We start from the raw sequence: 12,653 nt of genomic DNA on the forward strand, positions 1-12,653 counted from the left end.
GAGAGAGAGAGAGAGAGAGAGAGAGAGGATTGACAGGGATGGTGGGTACAACTTCCTAAGCACTTTCCATCAGTTTTTCTCATATCCTTTAGAATTAACTATAAAGTTTATTAACCAGAGTGTGACTAGCCTCTGCAAGACAGATCAGCTGTTCATCGAGACAGTCTTATTCTCACCTTCAAGGTGCTTCCTCAATCCACCCACTGCTTTGGCTTCCTCCTGTGACTACCGACTTGAAGCATGAAATTGCTCCCAGACTGTACGCTAATTAGATTAACTCCAAATCTGTGCTATTTTCAAACCTGAGAATTTGATCCGTCTTCTATTTCCCAGCCCAAACTATACTGTCCAATATAACTCACAAGAGGTTATGCAGTGTGATTAAATGGCAACAGTAATGTATTCCACTAATAAATTTTCAACAACATAAACATGCCCGAAATTTGCATATAAACTCCCTCGCATTGTGAAATTCCCAGAAGAAACTGAAGTCCAGAGATTAAATTCTCCTTCAAGTTAAAGTCCAAATAATTTAACATGCAAAAGAATTAATATCCTTAATTTTTCCTTCCCACATTATTATTCCACATAGGCTCAGCTAAAGGACTTAGGCTCAAATACTCAATAGCTTGGATTCCTTCAATTACTGCTGCCTAGGATTTTTTTTTTAATTGTAGTCAGACACCGTATCTTTATTTTATTTATTTATTATTATGTGGTGCTGAGGATCTAACCCAGCACCTTGCACATGTTAAGCGAGCCTTTTACCACTGAGCCACAACCCCAGCCCCTGCCTGAGATTTTTTTAATTGAAAGAAGCATAATTTATTTTGTTCCCCACATTAAAAGAATCCAAAGACATACCAAGATCACTATGTCAGCAGCACTATGCACATACACTTAGAGATCAAGACAAACCCCAGGTCCTAGAGAGGTCATCTAAGGCAAAACTGTCAAATGAACACAATGTTTAGTCTACACCTACATGAATGTGGCCAAAGACAGTAGCAATGAGCCAGGGGTACTGCAGAAAGAAGGGTAAACAAAGAGGAAAAAAATCTCAATTTTAGTCTTGCCAAGATGCCAGTCAGCTGATGATAATAATTTAATGTTTGTGACCATAAACTTAAATCCAACTGGGAGAATATTTTCATAAAATGTTGTCACATCTGATGGAAAAGTCAGGGCATATACTCTTTTCTCACAAAGAGGTATTGAATATATGTTAGGCTTCTTGGAAAGTTTAGAAATTTACACTGATTACTGCACAAGTCACAGGTCTTATTTCCATTTCCCCTTCCAATTTGGTTGTTTCCCTGGTATCATCCTGAGTGTGGTTTTCTATTAAGACCCTAATTTCCATGCTTTCTTTTTCGCATGTATTTTCAGTTCTATGACACAATGTCTGTTATCCCTGATCTCATGAAGCAAAATTCCATGGGCCTATGAATCCTGTTTCCTAGAACACATATTTTCCTACCCTACATTTTCTTCTGCTGGAATTTCAATTCAGCAGATCACTAGACTGAACTTCCTATAAAGACTTAGAACATCTTTCTTCTAGAAATCTAGAGAAAGCTGATTGCTCTATCTCCTGAAAGCACTTGCTGAAAATCACCTTCAGATTTAAGTAGCTTTTCATTCTGTTCATATTTTTATGCAATGATATATTTCAGGGGCTCATGTTTTTTCCCTGTTCTGTTTCTTCTGTTACCATAGCTTAATTGTGATTCCAAAAATGAATCCCAATGTTTAAGTGGATATTTCCTTATTTATCATAAATATTTCCTTATTTATCACAACTACCATGATGTTAGTACCTGAGTGTCTTCTTTCCTTTACTTTCTCTTAGCTTTTTAGCATGAAGGTTTTGACTTGCTTGTTTTAAGTGATACCAGAGAGAAAAGAAAAATCAACAGGTTGTCAGGCTCATGCTTCACCTACCTGACTTGGATAATCCCAACTTCTAGAGACATTCACTTATCAAACCAATATATAACCAAGGTCCCAATTAAATCTATAACTTTCCTACCTAGCTCTCCTTTAATAGACCTCATCTTGTCAGGGTCTGGTATGATGGCATCTTAATTTCATCATAATTTCACAATCCTGGGTATTTGATGCCTGCTTACTCCATTAAAACCATACTGCTTCAAATGATCTAATGATTCATTCACTATTCTATTTTGATCTATCAACAAATAAAATGACTCCCCCTGCCCAGTGTCCCATTTAGGAACAATCGGACCCAGATCTGTCTGCTTTTCTTTTTTTTATAAGTCTTTCCTACTTCCATGTCATCATCCTCCAGGATGTCAGCATTTCCCTGGAGGAAATATCTTGCCTCCTCCTGCTGAATTAGATGGTCTCCCTCCATAGTCTTCATTAATCCATTTGTTCCATTTCAAAAAGGAAGACCAAGGCACATTTTCCAAACCACTTCAGCTCCTTCTGAATTTCTTAAGAACATCATATTCCTGGAGGCAGAATGTCAGAGGAGGATACATTCTTTAATAGACTTCTTAGCCTTTGAGTTTGCAATAATTTCAGTGACTTATTTCTCAACAAAACATGTAATGAAATGATCTCTTTCCAATAAGAATAACCATTTCCTCTTTTTTATTTTTATACTAATTTGTTATATATGACAGCAGAATGCATTATAATTCATTCATATTACACATATAGAGCACAATTTTTCATATCTCTGATTATGTACAAAGTATATTCACACCATTCGTGTCTTCTAACATGCACTTAGGGTAATGATGTCCATCTCATTCCACCACCTTTTTTATCCCCTTGCCACCTCCCTTCCTCTCCCTCCCCTTTGTCCTATCTAGAGTTCATCTAATCTTCCTATGCCCCCTCCCAACCCCACTATGAATCACTCTCCTTATATTAAAGAAAACATTTAGCATTTGTTTTGAGGGGATTGGCTAACTTCACTTAGCATTATGTTCTCCAACTCCATCCATTTACCTGCATAAATTAGGATTTTGAGGACTGGGACATCTGAATAGTATATTACGGCTGTGTTGTATATTCTTTTTTTCTTTTATTCTACCAATTTCTACTATTTTAACATCTTTTATTTTTCTTAATATATGTGTGTTTGTTTTATGTACTCTACTGTCTTCCCACTTACTTGTCTAACCCAAATTACTTCCTCTTTCTTCTCCTATTACTAATCTTCCTCTTTAGATTTCTCTTTCACACTTCTTAAGATATATCCTCATTTTTCTACCTCCTCAGCATATCATCCTGCTCCTCACCCCCAGTTCTTTGTCCACCACCAGAAACTGTAAACTCTTTTACAAACCTACTGAGTGTATTATATATAATAATTGAATTCACCATTTCTGTACATTCTGACCAAACTGTAAATGGCTTAATAGCAAACATTTTTTTAGAGTGTATACTGTTTATATTGGGATCTGATAATATTGTCCTTCACCTCAAAGGAGAGTTATTGGATCCCTACAGGAGCTCTATAAGCCTATAGGGTAAAAATGGTAATGCCTTGGACCTACAGTGCTAGCAGGGAAGAAACACAAGCAATATGAAAAGACAAGGGAAGAAAGTACCCCAAACATATCAAGATACTACATTATTAGAATCCATGGCCAGCATAGCAGAACAGAAGATATGACAGAGAAGGAGTTCAGAATGTACATCATTAAAATGTTCTGCGAAGTAAAGGATGATATAAAAGAGCAAATACAGGCAGCAAAAGATCATTTTAACAAAGAGCTACATAAACAAATAAAAGAAGCAAAAGATTACTTTAATAGGGAGAAAGAGGTTCTTAAAAACAAACAGAAATCCTTGAAATGAAAAAAAAAACAATAAACTAAATTAAAAGTTCAATTGAAAGCATCACCAATAGATTAGACCACTTTGAAGACAGAACCTCAAACAATGAAGACAAAATATATAATCTTGAAAAGAATGTAGATAACACAGTGAAAATGGTAAGAAACCATGAGAAGAATATTCCAGAATATGGAATAGCATAAAACGATCTGATTTAAGAGTTATTGGAATAGAGGAAGGAATAGAGTTTCTCTTTTTTTAACAGCATCATTGAAGAATAATTTATATGCAATACAATCAAAAATTTTCAGTGTTCAGCTTGATGAGTTTTGGCAAATGTATGCAATAATGTAGCCACCATTGAAATTAAGATACAGTGTACTTCTGTAACTTCATCAAGGTTTCTCAAGATCTTCCCTCTACTCCTGGCTCTAGGAGATCATTGATGTGCTTTCTGACACTATAGTTTTGCCTTTCCTAGGATATCATATAAATGTAATTACATTGCATATTACCTTTCATGTCTGGTTTCTTTCAGTGAGCCAGATGTTTTTTTCTTTCAGTGAGCCAGTTGTTTGTTCATTTGTATTGCTGAGTAGTATTCCATTATATAGATTTTTTTCACAATTACTTTATTCATTCACCAGTTGGTGGAAATTTTGGGTTGTTTTCAGTTTTTTAATTATTATGAATAATGCTATCAAGAACATTTGCACACAAGTTTTTGCATAAACATTTTCATTTCTTTTGGAAAGTCTTAGGAGTGAAATTACTAGGTTGTAGGCTAAAATTATGTTTAACTTCATAATTATTGGCCAAATTGTTTTCCAAAATGGCATTGCCATTTTGCATTCTCATTAGCAATGTGTGAAAATTTCAGTTGTTCTAAAAGTGGCTACACCTTAATCTTAGCTATACTATAGATTGAGTAGTACTATATTGTGATTTTAATTTGTATTGCCCTGATAAATAGTGATGCTAAACTCCTTTTTCCTTGCATATTGGCTATATATTTATATATTTTTTAGTGAAGTGCCTGTTAAATCTTCTTATTTTAATTAGTATTTTTCTTGTTATTATTGAGTTATAAGAATTGCTTATATATTCTGGTTACAAGTCCATTGTCAGACACATGAATTACAAATATTTTCTACAAGTATGTGACTTGAATTTTCATTTTCTTAATAATAGTTTTCAAAGAATAAAATCCAATGTATTCAGTCTAATGTGTAGTATTTTTTTTCATAATTTATACTTACTTCAGTTAATTGCTCTGACAGAACTGAGGATTTGTCATGATCCATGTTTACTAAAACACAAAATTTGGAACTTCTCACCCATGGGCTTCAATCTTCATATATTATTTTGCTCAAGAAAGGGCTATTACCTATCACTTCAGTGAAAGAAGAATAAATAATACATGGGTCAAAGGCTAGGAATGTTACAGTAATCAAGTTTTCTACATATAAAATCATATAGAAAGTGGGGTAATTGTTTCCTCCTAACCTCCTCCACCTGGAATATCCCATCAACATACATATACACTGATGCTGCCATATTTCATCCTTACTCATTCTTCAAGGCTCAATTCATATATGACTTATTAACCTGGATCCCTACCTCTCTTGTATCTCCCAGCCTGCCAACTATTCAATGCATAATTTGCACCTAGCCTGGGTCCTTATTATGTTCTATATTGTGTATTTTATCTCTACTAAGCTGTAGCACCTTGAAGGCACTAATCAAGAGTTACATTTTTTTATTCCCTATAGTACCTATTGGAATGCTTTGCATGCACTATTAAGGAGGCTTAACTTTTTCCTTGAATAAATAAGGCAATGGAAGGAAGGAGTATGGAAGAAGTATACATGGAGCTTACCTATGGAGGAAGGTTTGTTTTGTGTTACTCTACAATGAGAATTGGAATCTAAAAGTGATCTTACATGGAAACAAACCTCAGTTCAACATGAGCTTACCAATATTTAGAGTTTTTATAGTGGAATGCAGCCTCATATGACAGTGAGCTCTCTGTTACTGTGCTCAAGCAAAAGTTAAATGACTCTTTCAACGTTACTTTAGAAACAATTCTGACATTGACTAAGAGGTTAGATTAGCCTAGATAACACATTTAATTTCTTCCTACTTAAACATCCATGTCACCTGTTGACTATGTACACTCTTGATTGTCCTAGATTTGGTTCTATTTTTACTTTCTGTCTCTCTTGCCTCAAAGCTGGAGTGATCCCCAAACTTTACTGATGAGTTCTGTCCTCCTCCCTATTTGTCCCCATATATACAACATTTATCTTCACCATTATCTTTCAGTTACTCAGAATGACCCAGAATATTTCATCACCAGGTACATGATAAGCAAATAGGCCTAAAGAACAGCTTGTCAGGAAATAGTAAAACAGAAGTAATTATTTATGATCAAACTGTTAGTGCATTTCCACCTGGACCAGGAGCTAATTCAAACCCGTGGTGGGCCCAGAGCATGAAGATGGGCCACATTACTATTGGTGGTTCAGTAAGTAAATTATACCTGCTGAAGTTGTGCTGCGAGAGTAAAGTAGTTCTGATAAGGACAAATTAAGGTTCTGAAGCTTTAGTGACTGACAGAAAGCATTTCTTTCACTCCACACTTACCAGAAGAAACCCTAGGCTAAGGGTTGTGATAATTACATAATTATTATAGCTCTTGCTGGAGTTATGATAATTTCAAAATTCTCAAATACAAGGAGTAGTGGACCTATGATAACTCGAAGGATTTAGTCTAAAGTGAAAAGATAGGTTCATTTCCACACACACTTTCATTTAAAATAAAAAGTTATTAGTCACCGCTTCTCATGTGTGGCAAAAAAAAAAAAAAAAAAAAACTTGGTTGAGGAAGGAGGAAAGAGTTCCATCAGTGTCTCATATGTCAAGGCAGAGTGCAGAGTTGAAGGATATTGGCGGGGTAGAACAGGGAGGCTGAGGGGCAAGGGGAAGTTTTAGTGAAGAACAAGAAGTTTCTTCTCCCACAGTTGGTTGGGAACAGTTTCCTTTCTTTATCTTCCTCACAGTCTCTCCTTGAGGCTAGAGGAAGGTGGGAGATAAAGAGGAGAATGGATATTTAGGGAGGATATAAGGTTTTGTAGATTTGGATTAGGTAAAAAAAAAAAAAAAAAAAAAAAAAAGCTAGTAGAGAAAGAGGTATACGATATTTTCTAGCCCATTTCTGATTCTTACTAGGAAAGCAACCACAGAGAAGGAAATCATTTCTCATCTTTGAGCCATTTATGAAGCTGGACTGGGGATTCTCAAGGAGACAGTGGTTAGGACTATTCTGGCTGAGTTTTATAAATGCTTTTCCTTGATTGATCAGATTCAATGTCTCAGACCTTGCTTTCTCTCCTATACACCTGATTATTCTAGATAGTAAAAAAAATCTGGATGGTTAGATTTCTGTAGCACTTTGCTTGAAATCCAGAATTCAACATAATTGTTCATTATGATAAAAGAGTGGGATTAGGTAGGGAGGAAAAGAGTAGAGAGGCAGACTGATTATTTTAAATCATTTTTTTGATCCTCACATATCAAAAGGATTTGCCCTCAAAGCCTTGTTTGGGAAGAGTTAGACTGGATCCAAGCTCCAACTGGAAAGCAGTCAGTGGTTCCCATATTTCTTGTGTTCATTCACTTGGATTTCTTTCTATTAAGAGTGCTTCCCAGAAATATCTATTTTTCTTGACTATTGCAAGGAAATAAATTCAGACACCATAGCATTTAATATATACCATGGGGTAGAAAAAAATAGAAGACACCCACCCTGATTTCCATTAGATAGGAAACCCTGACCCAAAATAATTTAATTAAGCCTAGCCTACTTCCCACATTAATAAAGCAAGCAAGCATTAAAAGCCAATGTTGACTTCTCTTAGGATTTTGGCAAGCTCTGCCAGATTAAGCAAGGAAAAAAAAAAAAAAAAACTTACTTCAAAGTGAGGGGGACCCAGTAACACCAAAGGCCAGACATGCTCCTGACTAAGTGAGGGCAATTGAGTCTTTTCTTTTGTTTTTTTTTTTTTTAAGAGAGAGTGGGAGAGAGAGAGAGAGAGAGAATTTTTTAATATTTATTTTTTAGTTCTCGGCGGACACAACATCTTTGTTTGTATGTGGTGCTGAGGATCGAACCCGGGCCGCACACATGCCAGGCAAGCGCGCTACCACTTGAGCCACATCCCCAGCCCTTGAGTCTTTTCTTAACGTGGGTTCACACTGTATTGACTCTCCAGTACAGTTATTCTTCAGGTACTTGTTTTCTTTATTAACTAGCAGATAAATCACTGGGTCTGTAGCTCCTTTTGGTAAAAGTAATGAAAAAGCAACCGGAATTGAAGGAGTCAAATTCAGTGTCACCCATTGCTCTAAAGCCCATACTCCCTGCCCTCCTTCTGTTCCAGCATCTGCACAATGAGGAGCAGTGAGCTTCAGCCACCCAATGGACTGAAGTCTAAAGCTCTGCTCATGACTGTAGGATTAGGACTCAAAGCATGGCACACTGGACAGGAAACGATTGTAAAGAAGATAATGACGAGGTCTTTCCCAATGAAGGATGTAAAGTTTCAGAACAAGAGACTGAGAGAAGGAGGTAGTGAATCTTAAGTACAGAAACCATTATTGGTAGTGGGAGGGAGGACTCACAGGAATTCCTCATCCCCTCCAAAGCTCCAGTTCCCAGGTGGCTTTCTTTTGGAACTCCAGGTATAATGTGGTAGGCAATGTCATTTGTTATAAATCAAACACAGGGTGAGAAGGGCAGTACTTCCCAGGATGTTCTGACAGAATGATCACATACATTCAGGAGCATGAGTGTGGAAGGAGGTCTGAGGGGGATATTAAGAGAAAGCCTGATCGTTAGGGAACTGGGTAGGCTGAAAAGGGCCCCCAAAATATAACCAGGTCCTAATCCCTGGAACCTGTGGATTTTAACTTCTATGGCAAAAGAGACTTTGCAGATGTGATTTGCTAAAAATTGTGAAATGGAGAGACACTTTAGGACTAGACAGTAAGCCCTACATGTAATCCCAAATGCTGTTCCAAGAGGAAGACAGAGATTTCACTACAGAAGGAGAGAAAGCAATGTGTCTAAGGAAGTGGAGACTTGAATGACTTGCCACAGACTTGGTAGCCACCAGAAAGGAAGAAAGGAAGAAAATGGAGCCTCAAGAAGGACTGGCCCTGCCAACACCTTAGCTTCAGCTTGGAGAAACTCACTTTAGAATTCTGGACTCCAGAACTGTAAGAGAATAATGTGTGCGTTTTGTTTTGTTTCGTTTGAATATCAAGGATTGAACTCAGGGACGCTCAGCCACTGGACCACATCCTCAGCCCTATTTTGTATTGTATTTAGAGACAGGGTCTCACTGAGTTGCTTAGTGCCTCACTTTTGCTGAGGGTGACTTTGAACTCACAATCTTCTTGTCTCAGCTTCCCGAGCTGCTGGGAAAATGTGTGTGTTTTTTAAGCAACACAAATCACCAAGTTCGCAGTCATTTTTTATAGCAGTCATAGGAAACCAATATAGGAACAATATGAATAGCAAGGGAAAGAGCACACTAATTTATTAGCTGTTTCTAATAGAAAAATGTGGGAGGAATGAAAAGAGGTCTGCAGACTGCTAAGGAAAGGTGTTAGAAAAAAAAAAAAAAGCTAAGAAGGGGCTGCTTTTCAAGCACTGCCTCCAAGTATGGAAGGGGTATTGATAATAACAAAAAGAGTTTCTTTTTATCATAACAAAGCCTTTTGCTTTTTGTGGTACTGGGGAATAGAACCCAGGCCAGGCATGCTAGGCAAGTGCTTTACCAATGAGCTGCATCTCATCCCATGTTATTTTGTATTTTGAGTCAGGATCTCACTAAATTGTAAATGCTGTCCTTGAACTTGCAGTTCTCCTGCCTCACCTACCCAAGTCACTGGGATTACAGGTGTGCATTGCCACCACTCCTGGCTTGTAATGAAGTGTTTTGCTGTGCTTTCAGGATGACACCCATCCTTGCTTTGGCATGTTTTTAAAAAATACACACATGAAAAAAATAAAGTCTTCAATTAAAATTTATTTCTGACAAAATGTTACTTCTTGAATGTAATTCTGAATGGACTTAAAGGCATCTGGATTTTCTACTGGGGATTTTGTAGGAATTTATGTGACATTTTGAGCTGCCTCAAAGAAGCATTTTATCCTCACTATTGAAATAATAATGCAAAAGGAATTCCATATTCATTAGACACAACCTGCAATTGTTTTGGATTATTACCAGGAACCCAAAAGAAAATAATAAAGACAGAACAAGTAGAAGTCACATTTTAGGATTCAGGATTTTTGTCAAAGAACTATACTTGGATGCTTTTATACTATTTATTACCACTGAAGAAGAAAGCTTCTTCCATATGAAGCCAGAATTCATTTTTAACCCTCCTCAACAGTCAGATGCCCTTTTATAAGGAGAAAAAAGAGCAGACAACTGAGGCTTAGTTGAAGGGTTTTCCCAATTCTACTTGATTGCCCAATGAAACTGCCTGACCACAGCTTCTACATTCTTAAAAATGAAAAAAGAAAAGAAAAATCATAGGAGCACTATCCTAAGGAACCCAAGGGAGAAGGGATGGGTCAGAGTCCCTGAAATGACACAAGAATGGATAGAGTTTGAAAGACTGAGAAAATCGAGTCCACAAGGACTGGTAGTAGAGGTTATTTATAGATTTGATCACAGACTGTCTCACTGCCTTGGACAGAACATATGGCAAGGTGACGAATACTTAAGATTCATACACTGAATTCATAAGCACTAATCAACAAGGTAGAGAGAGAAATAAAACATGGCATGGAGTGAGAGACATGCAAGCATAGCTTTGCTTTTTTGTGACATAAGACAGTGCTTTCACCATCTTCCTCATCTTACTCAGAACACAGACCCTGGAGGAGGAGATTAAATGTTGATACTGATGCATTCATCCTTCTGGAAAATTTCGAATTCCTCAGCTATGCTTTTCATAGAACAAAGGTTGACTAACAAGTAGGTTGAGTAACAGCCTGTCTTCTGTGACACCAGAGGACATCTCATCTACCCACTTTAAAAAAGGGGAAAAAATGGAGTAGGTTGATGTGGGATGAGAACTTGAATCACCCAAGGAAAAGCTGGTTTCCTCTTGTGAAGCATGTGAACTTAATGAAAAATAATGTAGAGAACATTATTCATCAGGATGTAAGTTACTCATTAAACAAGAGGTCAGACCCTGCGAGGACTCCATGTCCCAGGGAAGTGAATATAGGAGGGAGACGACAGAGTAGGTCACAGTTTGGTGTGACTCAGTGATGGAACTGAAAAGGTTAAGTGAAAAATATTGTTAATGGATAGAAAGATTATATATATATATATATATATTTGCATATATATGCAAATATATTTGATAATATATTTTTATATATATACTTGTAGACACACACACACACACATACATATATATACACACATATTTCCATCTATATTTATATTTATACCTTTATCTATGCCATAGTTTCCAAAAATGTGCAAGGAGTCAGTGAATCAAGAAGAAAGAATGAAGCACCAGGGTTTATAAACTATTTCCCCTAAACCTGAAGGAGCAAAAGGAGGGTTTCCATTTGAGCTCCTCCAGATATAGTAAGACAAGGATTCCAGGGTAAGTAGTTCATGAGACAGAGGAAGAAAGGAAGTTAGGAAGAAGAGGAAAGTTAGGAACTGAGTCAGAGAAGGAACAGCTAGTAATGAATAGGGTAAGATCAGTTCCCACTGTAGGCACTGGGCACTTAACTCCATGTGAATGCTCTGCAGGCTGATATAAAGCACAAGCCATAGGACCGGGCCCTGGGCCAGGGACTGAACTGTGCGCTTCAGCAGGGCTCACAGCGCTGGGTAAGGAGGGTATCCTCATGGAAGAATGACCCAATTAAGGGTGTGAGAGCCCAAAAAGGGTGAAAAAAGCATTCATGGACCAGGGAAGCCCACTGTGGAGAGTCAGAGCTCAACAAAGAGACAAAAGAGGATTGGACAGCCTGGAGTGAAAACGGACAGCCTCAGCAGAGAGAGGAGATAGTACACTGTGTGGAGTGGGTGGGAGGGTCAGAGCCAGCTTTCATATCAGGGATGAATCACATAAATGAATTCACCAAGGATCTAAAATTCAGGTTTCTCGGGCTGGGGATGTGGCTCAAGCGGTAGCGCACTCGCCTGGCATGCGTGCAGCCCGGGTTCGATCCTCAGCACCACATACAAACAAAAGATGTTGTGTCCGCCGATAACTAAAAAATAAATACTAAAGTTCTCTTTAAAAAAAAAAAATTTAAAAAAATAAAATTCAGGTTTATCACTGTCAGAAGTACAAGTTAAAAAAAAAAGAGATTAGTCTAGGTGACACTATGGTGTTATATTGAAATTGATGTCAGGGGTATAAATCATGGATTTATAGGATTCATACATACAGAAATGTGTGTGTGTGTGTGTGTGTGTGTGTGTGTGTGTATTTTTTTGCAAATATATATATATATATATATATAGTTGTAGACACACACACACATATATATACACATATTTCCATCTATATTTATATTTATACCTTTATCTATCCATCTATGTTTCTATCTAGATAGATACATATCCCCAGCTCTATCCACTGACTGGCCTTGGAGAAAGAAAATTCCATTAGCAATGACTAATACCTAAATCTTAGATTCTAAAATCGTTTTCCACTCAAAGAAACCAGGGCTGCTGGAGAAACAGCTGATCCGATGTTGGGACAGGGAGAATTTAAGCTGAGGA

Source organism: Callospermophilus lateralis, chromosome 9 (genome assembly GCF_048772815.1).
Source record: "Callospermophilus lateralis isolate mCalLat2 chromosome 9, mCalLat2.hap1, whole genome shotgun sequence".
NCBI lineage: Eukaryota > Metazoa > Chordata > Mammalia > Rodentia > Sciuridae > Callospermophilus > Callospermophilus lateralis.